This window comes from Cibotium barometz, chromosome 30 (genome assembly GCF_041138505.1).
Source record: "Cibotium barometz isolate CiBa-2024 chromosome 30, ASM4113850v1, whole genome shotgun sequence".
In the NCBI taxonomy this organism is placed as follows: domain Eukaryota; kingdom Viridiplantae; phylum Streptophyta; class Polypodiopsida; order Cyatheales; family Cibotiaceae; genus Cibotium; species Cibotium barometz.
In genome coordinates, this window is record NC_141075.1 from 19345775 (window position 1) to 19359358 (window position 13584).

The window sequence follows — 13584 nt, forward strand, 5'->3', positions numbered from 1 at the left end:
TAATAATATACGAATAACCCGCATCTATCTAATGTCAACACGAGAAAACGTACTTCAACATTAAATAACCCTCGAAAATATTAAATTCTCAAGAAAAAGAATTATCATGATTTTTTCCTAGTTTTTTCTAAATTTTTAGGGCCTCAAAATATAATAATTTTGAATTCCACCAAACCTTTCTTATGGCATTCCAAACCTATATTTTTCTAGAATATTTTTAGCAATTTAATTTACCAAAATACCATTGATATTTTAAAAATATCAATTTTTAGGATTTCTAAAAATAATATCTAGAATATTCCTTTTTTTCTTGAGAATCCCATCGTTCACGAAATTTCCAATTCCACCCGACAATTCTCAAATCCAGTGAAAATTTATAATTTTAATCAATTTTCTAATTTTTTGGGTCAAAAATATATTTTTAAAGGAATTTGAATGGTCAGAGGCGCCCGAATGGATACACCACATGCCAAACACCAATCCACATTTTCCCGAAATTTAAAATAACCTTTGTATAATTTTCCACTAATTTTTTAAAAAATTTTAAAATTTTTAATCAACCCCGAACGCATTAGAATACGAATGGTCAAAAAGTTTTGGAATTCCAATGGTTTTCACGGAATACGGAAAGCCAAAAGTTTCATAGGAAAATGAAAAGACAAAAAAAATCAGAATGTGAAAGGTCAAAAGTTTCCGGAATACGGAAGGTCAAAAGATTTTCCGAAATTCGAAAAGCCAAAAGGTTTCGGGAAAACGAAAAGCCAAAGGTTTTCCGGAAGATGAAAAGGCAAAAAGTTTCAAGAAAAAATTTCCAAAAAAAATTCAGAGATTTTTCCTCAAATCCCATAATTTCTCACTATTTTTCAGGCTTTTTTCAAGCTTTTTTTTGAAATATTATCAAAATCTTTTTTTAATAATAAAAAACTCATTTTTTAAAAAAATAATAAAAAAATAAAATAAGCTTTTACTAGCTTATAACCTTTTGAAAAATTTTTTAGGGGGGGCAATTTTTCGCCGGCTAGCTGCAGCGTAGTCCCCCCGTCGTCTGCGTGCAAGAAAGGAGAGAGGGAGGGAGTAAAAAAAAACTCCCTCCTCTCCTTCTTCTCCCCTCTTTCCTCTCCTTCTTCTCCCTTCCATTCTCTTTCCTCCCCTCTCTCTCTGTTAACATGTTAATAGGGGATTATCTTTAATCATTTGATTAAACTTTTAATTAAACATATCTTAATCATAATTTAAAAAAAACCCTTTTAAGAGAAATTCTCACAGAAAAAAGGACAAATCAGAATTGAGAGGCGGAGAGGACCCCACGCACATGGGAGAGCATTTCATGCATCAACATGCTGTCCCCTACTGCATTTCAGCAAAAAATCGACAGAAATTTGATCGCATACCCGCGGAAAAACCTGCAAAAATGTATAAAAAATACATTATTAATCATAAAAATGCTCAAAAAAATTCTTAAAAACTAGGAAAAATTTCCTAAAAATTCTAGAAATTTAGGGAATCTATTCTACCAAAAATATCCACCATAAAATATGTGGTATTTTTGTAAAAATTTCCATTAATGCTTATTTTAAACCATAAAAAATAGAAAAAAATAGCATTAAACTCACGAAATTTCCCCGTAATGTCGATTTGTCCATTGAATTGTAGTAACACGCATTCCAATCACCATATCGATGATCCACGTAAAATTCATCAACATAAATCAATAAAATAATATTTTTATTAGTAAATATTAAAATTTACTATAAAAAAATCAACAATAATTAAATAGAGATTGCTCTTATACCACTGTTAAAACCCTAAGATCTCTCTAGATAATTGTTATGCATAAACATGCATAAATCAGGCATAAACTCAACCACCCAACCAAGCCCAAGGGGGGATGCACACATGAATCATAAATGAAATACATCATACCTCTACCTTGATGTCCCATACCATCAAGAGGTATAACACAATCCAATAGCATGTAGCTATAGTGTGAAATGGTGGGTGAGTAGATATGGACCTCTACACAAGAGACCATAGCATAAGCCTCAAAGCCCCTTGAGTGTGCCGCATGCCCCTATTATATAGGAGGGCCCTCAAGTGACTCTTGACTTTCCATTTCCCATGTGTGACCCTTGGATGCCTGACCCTAACCTTAATCCTTAAGGTTAGTCCTAACCCATGCTCCACTAAAGCTTGTTCCCATGCTCCCATGCTCACAAGCCTAATGTGGGTTAGCCTCCTAGTATATGCACACATAATGTGCATATAACATAGCACACATAATGTGCATATAACATAGCACACATAATGTACATATAACACACACGAACCCTCTGCGAGCCCTTAAGTAGGGCTCCAGCAAATGGTTGTGTAGATTTGATGGGTCATACATGCCTTCTTTATCTTCCTACTTTGCTATAAATAGGTATCCTTAAAACCCAAAGTTTTTCAACTAGAGAAAGCTAAGCTTGGAGGATCCCCATAAAGACAACACAAAATATTGCCCAGCTGCCTGCAAGATCGTGAGCTGAGTGACGGAGTAGTGTCATGGAGGTTAATGCACTTGAAGGTTTTTCCCCACCTCAATGCGTGGTGGCACCCAGAAACTGGAACACGATACAGAGAAGGTGAATGTAAATGGTGGTGCTATGGCCTTGGGTCATCCTCTTGGCGTAACATGTACAAGAAGTGAGGTGATCTAGAGGCCCATCATGCTTGCTGACTTACCCTTTTATTCCATGTAGGAGCACAGTGCATAGCCACTCTCCTGCATAAAATGAAGGGCCCCGCAAAGACTGCAGGTTTGGTGTGATCTCAATGTGTATAGGTATGCAGTTCCTTCGTTAGTAGCCGATATGCCTTCGCCAATGTTCTTAACACTTAGAATTTGCTGAAAAATATGTCTCGCCTTACAGGTACAAGCATGGGAGCAGCTACAGTCTTTGAATGTGGGAGTGTCATGGATGGGTTGAGTAATGTTCGCCCTATTCCAAGCAACAACCTACTGCCAAGAGATGCACAGTAGGTTGACCTGTTGAAAGCGAGAATGAACATGTTTATTGTCTTCCCCATGAGTCTAATTGTTTTATGTTAATGTGTCAATAGATTCATGAGCTCAACCCCATAAGCTAGTGCATGTAAATGGGGAATATCCAACAAAAGATGTTATTGTCTTTGATATATCAATTGTTTATTTTTTTGACCAAATTCTCCTTCAAAGTACAATAATACTCACCTCTCTCTGACAAAAAGCTCCCGTGTTTGATATTGAGATGCTATGCCTAGCCATCCCTTTGAGCTCATGTATGTAGACAATAACAAGCAAAGAATGTGCAAGCACATCTTTGATGTGTTCGTGAGAGTATGGGACAAGGTGACCCCTTAAATGAATAAATCAAGAGAAATTCCTTGGAGCATGGACAAAGACCTCTGAGCTTCCCATTGTATAGCTCCACAAAAATTTCCCCTAGGTTCACCACAAAGAGCGGGGCGAAACAAGAAGGTAGCTTTGTTGCTGATATCTCGAAGGCAATGGAGTTGGACAAGACTCGCGTTCAGCGAAGGTGATGATGTGCTTTAGATCAGTTCTTTGCATAGGCTCGAGTTCCCCTCGATGATGGTGTGGACGATGGTCTAAAAGCAAAGCGCTGGAGAGGCTTGCACCGGAAGAGATGACAAAATGCTATGCGAGAGAATCTTCATTGTGAAGAGAGAGAGTTGTTTACGTGAGGTTGAGAGAGAGAGAGAGAGAGAGAGAGAGAGAGAGAGAGAGAGAGAGATTCCACTGTGTATATAGCTGCTATAGAAGAAGCATGAGAAAGCCACTAGGTTTTGCAAATGTCGCAAGATATCCTGACGAAGTAGCATAACAGACGGCGGCTTTGAAGCACGGAGTGAGACGGACGTCGATGAATGAACGGACAGAGGAAGGCCAAGAAGAGGGCCAGGCCTTAGGGCCATTTTGAAGGCCCAAATGGTCACAAAGAATGGCATAAAGGAGGCACTAACTGAGCTAAATAACTCCTTTACAGATGCACACATGGACTTGAATAAACTCCAAACACACCTGTACAGCCTCTCCAGGAACCCTCTGTAGGCCTTTGGGTAGGGCTCCAACAGAGGGGTGCGAAGAACCCTCTGGGGGCCCTTGGGTAGGGCTCTAGCAGAGGGGTGTGTAGATTTGATGGGTCGTACATGCCTTCTTTACCTTACTCATTAGGAAAAATTTGGACTCACAAACTGACCTCTAAGGGCTTTCTCTCTCTTCCATGAATCAAGGAAAAATGTAAAAATAATGTTATAATATTGCTCCTCTCTCTTCTCTTTTTGAATCTTGTACATCTCAAAATATTAGTTTTATAATAGATTCACTTATTATTTTATTGACTGTCCAAGAACCGTACCAGACTTGCTCAGAACTTGAATATCTCAAAAACTATTTTTTTACTTGAGGTGGTTTCAAATATCTCAAAAGATATGACATTCTTAAATGCCCAGATTCATTTATGACTGAAGAAACAATCATTTTATGATTCTAGAAGGATTTTATCTTAAAAATGGAATATCTTGATTTGTACTTTGTATTTCATAATTTCTTTTTATAAGTACGTAGATCCGTGCTTTATCTACATTCTGGTGCATTTTTATGTTTTTTTATAGAGATTTGAAGAGAAGAGACATTTTTAAAGATTTTAAGAATGTGTTTAGGTTTACTATTTTAGAAAATAGTGCATTACGAATTTTATCTTCTTCTTCTCTTTGGTCATTTCTTCTTTCCATAGCTCATTTCTTCTTCTACTTTCAAATTTACCAAACAGTTTTTATTTCCCTCCATCTCTAAACAGTTTGTATTTCCCTCCATCTCCAAACAGTTTGTATTTCCCTCCTGTTCTATTGCACTTGTTCACTACAAAGCTAGAGAATGAAGAGAGATTTGATTTTTTGGTGCCATTTTCTTGGAGCCAACAAACCATTTCCCTCTTCATTAATCTTGCTATCACACAGAGACACAGAGAAGAGACAACACATAGCCAACACAGAGAAGCAACAGAGAATAAAGAGACAACACAGAGCCAACACAGAGAAGCAAAAGAGAACAAAAATGGAGGTTAGCAATGTTTTGATGTTGGTTATGTTCAATTGAGTTCTATAAGTTCTGTTTTCCTGTTGCTTATGTGCATTACTATTCGTAAATAATAAAGTTAATAGTAAGATATGTTTTACTGTTAGTTAATAATAATAATATGTGCATTACTATTGGTTAATAATAATAATATGTGCATTACTATTGGTTAATGATAATAATATGTGTAAAAGTTGGTGTTAAGTTACACGTGTTAATAATCATGAAATTTTGTGTGAGTTTTCTTGTAGGCATTGATTGTACTCAATGGAGATAGTGATGTATCTAAGTGTTTCTAGTTTTTTGATGTTTTAGGAGGTGATTGGTATATTCTATGCATCAGTTTGTTGAAGCCTAGACTTCAAGTAGTATAACACATTACATGGTAAGTGTGACATTAGAATTAATTTATGTGGTTTTAGAGACTAATTATGATTATGTTGTTTATTGATGTAGCGTATATTACATGCTCATGGTCCTTACTTTGCAAATGAAGGAAGTTTAGCGATATGGTCTACACAGGGCATGGAGAGATCTCATTAGCAAGCACGATGTGCTTCCCAAAAGACAATTGCTCATGGAGGTGGAATTTATGATGTCAATCCAATGAACCAATTACTTCTATGGTGGTATAGAAAGATAGTAATAAGGTAAGAGGAGAAGAAACCTATGTCCAATGGATCATAGGCAATACAGAGTCATATGTGAGGTTAGAAAGGCACGATTTGAGAATTCATCAGGTAGGGAGAAACATGCTGAACGGTTGATAACTCAAGAAAGATAGGGAAGCAAGTGGAAAACCCAAGAGTCAAGTGTTTCAAATGAGCAAATGCAAGTTGAAACTCTGTAATTTTTTTGTTGATGCAAGTATTAATCTACTAAACCAAAATTTATTTCACATAGAGCTTGTAAACCAATGTGATATATCACCCATAATCTCACTAACTATAACCATAATATTAAATGATTTTATGTGTGAGAGTATATGCATACTTGTGTGTGAACAGTTGTGTTATTTTTAAAGTTGACTAAGTATTATTTATAAGTGCTTATAAGTGGTGAGACATTTACATTTTATAGTCTTTTGGCTTTCAAGCCATGGCACACACTAAGCAAAGTGCTAAGAGGAACCCTACTAAGACTCGCCCAACATAGCCCCAGGTCAATATACCAACGGAGACTGATAGTGAGCGCACTCAATCATCTGACAATCTAGGAGACACTACTATAGGTACAACGCATCCACATCCGCCACGTCACAAGAAGCGTAGATGGAGACCGGGCACTACTGCTCTCTTCGAGAAATAAGGAAGTATCAGAAAAGAACAAACTTAATCATATCGAGGGCGCCATTTGCAAGACTAGTGAGAGAGATATTGCAAGACTAGTGAGTGCACTCAATCATATAACAATCCAGGAGACACTACTACAGGTACAACGCATCCACATCCGCCATGTCACAAGAAGCATAGATGGAGACCAAGCACTGCTGCTCTTCGAGAAATAAGGAAGTATCAGAAAAGAACAAACTTAATCATACCGAGGGCACCATTTGCAAGACTAGTGAGAGAGATATTACAAGATCTCCAGCGAATGTCTCGTAATAGGTTCTATGCAAGACTTAGTTCTACAATCAACAATGTGCAGCGATGGTCAGCCCAAGCATTGCTAGCTCTTCAAGAAGCAGTTGAGGCATATTCGGTGGACCTCATGATGATGGTCAATTGGCAACTATTCATGTAAAGCGCATCACTCTTATGGACAAAGATTTGAGAGTTGTACAAAGGACTCGTAATAATGGTGATGCCTTCAGTTTGAATATAAATAATATGATTTGAGTAAATCATATGATGCATTGTAAACCTGTGTTTTAATGTACTTGTAATCTATGAGAAGTGTTTCAATGTACTTGTAATCTATGAGAAGAGTTTTTAATAAAATTACAATTTGATGTTTCTTTGTCAATATCTTGGGTGTTATTATCTTTTTCTCTCGTATAGTTTTTCAAGTTTATCGAAAGCATTATTTTTTTGTTCACAGGCCTCATATGGATTTAGGATTTTTCACACAACATGTATGCATGAAAGACTATGTGTATAAAATTTCAATGAATTTAGAAGTTTTGAAAATTTTGTCTTTACTAAAAAAATATAATAAAAATTACTCTAAAAATTAGATTACTTTAAACATGGAACAAAGTTCTAAAAACCCTAGGGAATTAGTGAGATGTTGTATCAGAGGGGCTCTTATAAATAAGGAAATTACTAAATATAATAAAAATTACTAAAAATTTTAAGAGTTATTTATTTTCATTCTATAAAAGTATAAATATAAGTTATATTTTCAATTTTTGAAGTTATAAATATGTTTAGAGTCTTTCGTTTTCATTCTATTCTTGTTTTATCTTCTTCAAGAATATGGCTCACACGAAGCAGACTGCCAAGAGGGTTGATTCTGTGAAGGTTAGGCCCCCACCTCTGCCCACACATCGCAAACATTGGTGGAGACCCAACACTGTCGCTCTTCGGGAAATCAGAAAGTATCAGAAGATGGCAGACGTTCTGATCCCCTGAGGAGGCCTTTTCATCACCTCGTTAGGGAGATTATGGATGATTTGAATGCAAGCCAGCTATCTCGATGGCATCGTTGGGTTGACAATAGCGAGGCTCCCACACGATGGTCAACGGTAGCTTTGGAAGCTCTTCAAGAGGCTGCTGAAGCTTTTTTGGTGGACATATATGGTGACATAGTGTACGCAGTAGTCCATGCCAAGAGAGTCACCATCGCTGACAAAGATATGCGGCTAGTTCTACACATGCAGAGGTGGAGGGAAGATTATGGTGATGATGAGCTGCAGTTTAGGGTTTAGGATAATCTCATGTATATTTCACAATGTAATCTCATGTGATCATGATGTAAATGCTTTACTTAATAAAAAAATATTTTTTTGATCATTGCCAAGTGTCTACTTGTATTGTGATTTCAATTTCAAATTAATGATCAAATATTATTTGTTGATTTCAATTTTAAATTAATGATTAAATATTATTTGTCGATCACACGAATGCAACAAAACTTCAAAAATATATTTTTATTAATATAGAAACTATTACATCATGACATAGAAGCAAGTACAAAAACCCTAAACTCTATGCCTCTTAGAACTAGGCTCAGCAAAGTTAGTAGGAGGTTTAAGCGAACGAATTACAACAAAATTTCCTTCGAGCTCGAGCTGGATAGCATGAAGATCAATCTTCCCAGTGGCAAGACCTAGGCTAACTAGTGAATGATTCTTCCCTTCACGCTGAGCTTCGAACAAGTATAGGAACTTGCAGCGCTTCACAAGCACCACCTTCTCTAAGCTTGGTTTCACAGGTATGGACTTGAATGCAGCACCTTTTGTTAAAGCCTTGATAACAAAATTTCCTTCGAGCTTGAGCTGGATAGCATGAAGATCAATATTCCCAGTGGCAAGACCTAGGCTAACTAGTGAATGATTCTTCCCTTCACGCTGAGCTTCGAACAAGTATAGGAACTTGCAGCGCTTCACAAGCACCACCTTCTCTAAGCTTGGTTTCACAGGTATGGACTTGAATGCAGCACCTTTTGTTAAAGCCTTGATCTTTTCATGAGAGAGACTTGTCCATCAGGGGAGCATAATTTGTGAAAGACAATAATGTCTTGCAAGACTTTGCCAATGTACTCCTTCAAAGCTGCATCCTGGACTCTTCCTCTGCCACCCCTTGTTCCACCAGCTCTAGATGCAAACTCATCGACATAGACAATTTCTTGAAGAAAATATTTGCATGCAAAAATAAAATATCAAAAATTATTCCAAAATATAATTGCATGAAAAAAATATTTTTAAATGAGATGAAATTGTCTGTGCGGGGCCTCAGGGGCCTGGGGACCCCACACACATAATCTGGGATGCATCAAGGCCCTCCAGGCTGGCTAGGGGCCTAGGGACCCCACACACGTAATCTGGGATGCATCAAGGCCCTCCAGGCTAGCCAGCCTGGAGGGCCTTGATGCATCCCAGATTATGTGTGTGGGGTCCCAGGGCCCTTGAGGCCCCGCACCAAATTTTTCAGGAAGATTTTAAATTTTTTTTACGTACCTTCTCAGCCGCCTCATCATTTTGTTTCCCGTCCGATGCATCTAGGTCTACCCCAAGGATCGATGTATCACCATGTACAGGGTTCGAGAGGTCAATGCATGGTCGAGGTCCAAAGAGCTCCTCCTGTAGCCTCTTAAATTTTATTAATTTTTTAAAATTATTATTTTTATTAAAATATATTATATCAATACCCTCTCCATTTTAAAAATCTATCCAAAGATATCATGTATATTTCATTAAAAAAATATATCTATCAATCCATAATCATCTAATTGAATAAGGAAAATCTTTTCTCATCATGAATTAGAAGATCCAATACAATGCAAGATAAGAGAGCGTCGTTTCCTATACAAATGCACACTTCTATGCTTATTTCATTTAATCATAGCTTGGTATCTTCATAGCATTTTATAGAGTCTGGGCTCACAAAATTGTAGGAGTAGTAAATCTGATAGGAATTGGAAACCCCCCGCTCATGAGGCTCAAGAAACTGAGAGAAAGAGGATAGCTCGCCGCCGCGAGCGAAAAAGAGACTGAAGAACACGCCAAACGGGAAGCCTCTAACATTGGCGGGCCACCACCACCCTCACCTCTCCAGACGAGCCTTCTCCACCTCTTGCCCCCCTTAATTTGGATGAAGCATGTGAGTCTCCCTTTCCTCCTCCTCCTAATGATAGTGTGGATGCAAGAGCCACCATAGGCAAGCTAGCCATACGTTGTCATGTGTCCAAGTTCATTCACAAATTTTTTCAAGATCTCACTCCCTTGTCACAATTTGTTGGTCTCACATCTCTTATTGACCATCCCTACCTAGTTGAGTGTAGGGCTATTACTGTGATTGGTGATGAGCGTCAAGAGAGGAGAGTGGGTGCTGAGGCTCTCAATAGTGTTTATCTCTCATATGCATCCATCAAGAAGAAGAATACTTTGGATGCATTGGCTGCTCCTTGTGCTATTGTAGCGGCCATATGTAGACCCCACATGGCAAAAGCGACATGAGAGCTACCTCTTGCATTCTTCGCATAGCACCACACACTCTTAGAAGTGCTTCCTTGAGGAGGTAAAGTTTGGATGTGGATGATGCTGAGGTATTGTGGGCTTCTAGTGGTCGTTCTCTTAGGTGTAATATTTTGATTTAACGATAGCACCAAGGCACTTCTAGAGAAATTTTAGAAGGATAATTGTAGAGCTTCACCAATGTTCAAGAAAGCATTGCAAAAAACAGTCTCAAAGGGTGTGTCATCGAATAAAGGGCTTGCTTTTTTTAGGTGAGCCAAACTGAATTATATACTCAATTTGTGGAGGCACACTCTCACCTCAAAATTGGCCATTGAGCGTTGCAAGCCATGGTTTGTGTACTACTCCCATTAGTGTCCCATCAGTGTGACACGTTGTCAATATCATGTGGAGTTTCAACTCTACTATGATGTGTTTTGTTCCCTTCGTGGGAAAAATTGGAGGCCTATTAGCCCATGTGACTTTATACACTTCCTTTTATGTCCCCTTGAGCCAGATGCCTTATACCATCACCCTTCATGTGTCGAGGGGATGTGTGGTGCATGTGGGGGGTTGGTAATGTTACCTATGCTTGAGGGAGATGTTAATGACATCAAAATAGTACATTGGCAGCAATATGAGTATGTAGTGTGCTAGCTCAATGTGGGGGACAATCGAGGAGGTTGCAGCTTGTGGAGAAACATACTCCATGCGCATTGTTCACTACTTCTTTTAGAGAGCACATCTACCCTTATATACAACACACCCTTGTGCCAAGTGGCAGGACCCTCAGTTTCATGCATTCTTGGAGCAGTTTCCCATTAGTGTGGTTATCTCAGTGGCGGACTATTGAGAACTATACATTCTCACCCTACCAGGATATATAATCTAAGTACGACTTTTCAAAGCATATATAATGTATTTGATTGCTTTGTGATGTAATAGATCACTTTTAGATGAAATTATATTTCACTTTAGGTGTCTATTTTGGTGCATATTAGCTATCGATGAAGAGATACACTTGGATGTAGTTGCTAGCACCTTGAGGCTCATATCATTATCAAGGGAGTACCATTTTTATATTAGTGATGATTGCTCGCATGATGCACATTTTGTACAACATTGTTTCTCCCTTTATGATTCATTTATAATGGATCATGGAGTCAAATGGCATGAGAAGTGGATTTGGTCTGATAGATGTGGTGGTTAGTTCAAGTCTTTGAGGCAGTTCTATTGGCTTTATAGGTGGCACACTCAGAGACTGGCACAGCAAACAGGTTATTTTGAGCTTTTTTTAGACTGGCCATGGGAAGGGGGAGCATGATGGTATTGGTGCGTGCATGAAGCACACTTTATGATGTCACTAGTTTCAGCATGGTGCAGAGAGGTTTAGAGATGCACAACAATTGATTGAGTGGTGTATAGGGCACTTGAGTGGTAGAATGACCTCTTCTTATCCCTCACATGATGCAAGGATGGTCAAGAAGTTTTTTGGTGTGTGGATGGTAGCACTTTCGACCAATCTCTCAGTGGCATTTGATAGTTTTAGGCACTTTGGGCTTTCACTCTAATCAGAGCACCGACCCCACTTTGGGCTTTCACTCTAATCAGAGTGCCGACCCCACTATCTTCACACGAGGTTTGCATGCTTATGTGAAGCATGCACAAAGGGTGATTGGGGTGAGTGTGTCATGTCCGCATGGGCAGATCCTTGGAGTGAGTGAGTGATAACACCTAAGAATACAATGTATGTTGTACCTACGGCCTATGATGCTGGTGCCATGTTTGCAATTGACTATGTGACAAGATTACATAATTATTGACCATGGATGATGTCTTTGCTATCATTACCCTCGATGGTAATGAGGAGTAGGTGGACTACTATTTGTTGAGATGCTATATGCCCAAGAGTACTCTCAAAATGAGGATACCATGGATGGTCATGGGGTTCAGTTTGATGTACAGAGTATGGTCATGGGGTTTAGTTTGATGTACATAGTGTGGTCATGGCAGGCTATAATTTACAATAGGTTTTTGTAGGCATAGGAGATACATTCAGTTCGAGTAGTATGAGGTTGATCGTGACACCTACATCTTCTCTCATATTGTGAGCAATCAAGCTTCAGCTTGATCAAGTTCAAAGCCATAAAAGTGGCACTTGACCTCTCTGATGGTATATTAGATATTTTGAGAGCCAGAGAGGGTGTTGATGATTAGTTTGATATCACGAATTGTACTTTGGATATTGGTGTCTCACTTTTTCTCATATTGTGAGCAATCAAGCTTCAGCTTGATCAAGTTCAAAGCCATAAAAGTGGCACTTGACCTCTCTGATGGTATATTAGATATTTTGAGAGCCATAGAGGGTGTTGATGATTAGTTTGATATCACGAATTGTACTTTGGATATTGGTGTCTCACTTTTTCTCAATGTGATTTGTCTTCTCTATATTTTATTATTGCATCTTTTGGTGTCTATTTATTTGGTATCCAAATGTGCTTTGATGGTGTGACTAAACTTTATAAGAGTGTATATGTGGATCCTACCCTCACTCTTGCAAAGTTTGGTCACCATCAGAGTATATTTGGTTGCAATATGCAAGCCAAAGGCCCAATTTCAAGGGGGTTGTCTAAGGCCACGACACATTGAAACTCAGGCAAATGTGCTCCGATGGTGACCAAACTTTGCAAGAGTGAGAGTGGGGTCCACATATACACTCTTACAAAGTTTGGTCACCCTATCAAACAAAATTTGGATGCAATGTGCATGCTATTTGCTCGGATTTCAATGTGTTGTAGACCTTAGAGTGTCCCCTTGAAATTAGGCCTTTGGCTCACACATTACAACCAAATGTAATCAGATGGCCAAACTTTGTAAGACCCAATTTTGAGGGGGCTCTCTAAGGCCAATGACAAATTGAAAACCGAGCAGATGGTACACACATTGCAGTCAAATGTTCTCTCTAATGGTGTATCACACTTTACAAGAGTGTATATATAGAACCCACCCTTACTCTTGTAGATTTTGGTCACCATCAGAGCACATTTGGCTATGTAATGTGCGGGCCAAAGGCCCAATTTCTCTACGGCCACAACACATTGAAAACCGGGTAAATGGCATGCACGTTACAACCAAATGTGCTTCGATGGTGACCAAAATTTGTAAGAGTGTATATATGTGGACCCCAACCTCACTCATGCAAAGTTTAGTCATCATCAAAGCACATTTTTTTGCAATGTGCGAGCCAAAGGCCCAATTTCAAGGGGGCTCTTTAAGGCCATGACACATTCAAAATCGGATAAATGGCATGCACATTATATCTAAATGTACTTTGATGGTGACAAAACTT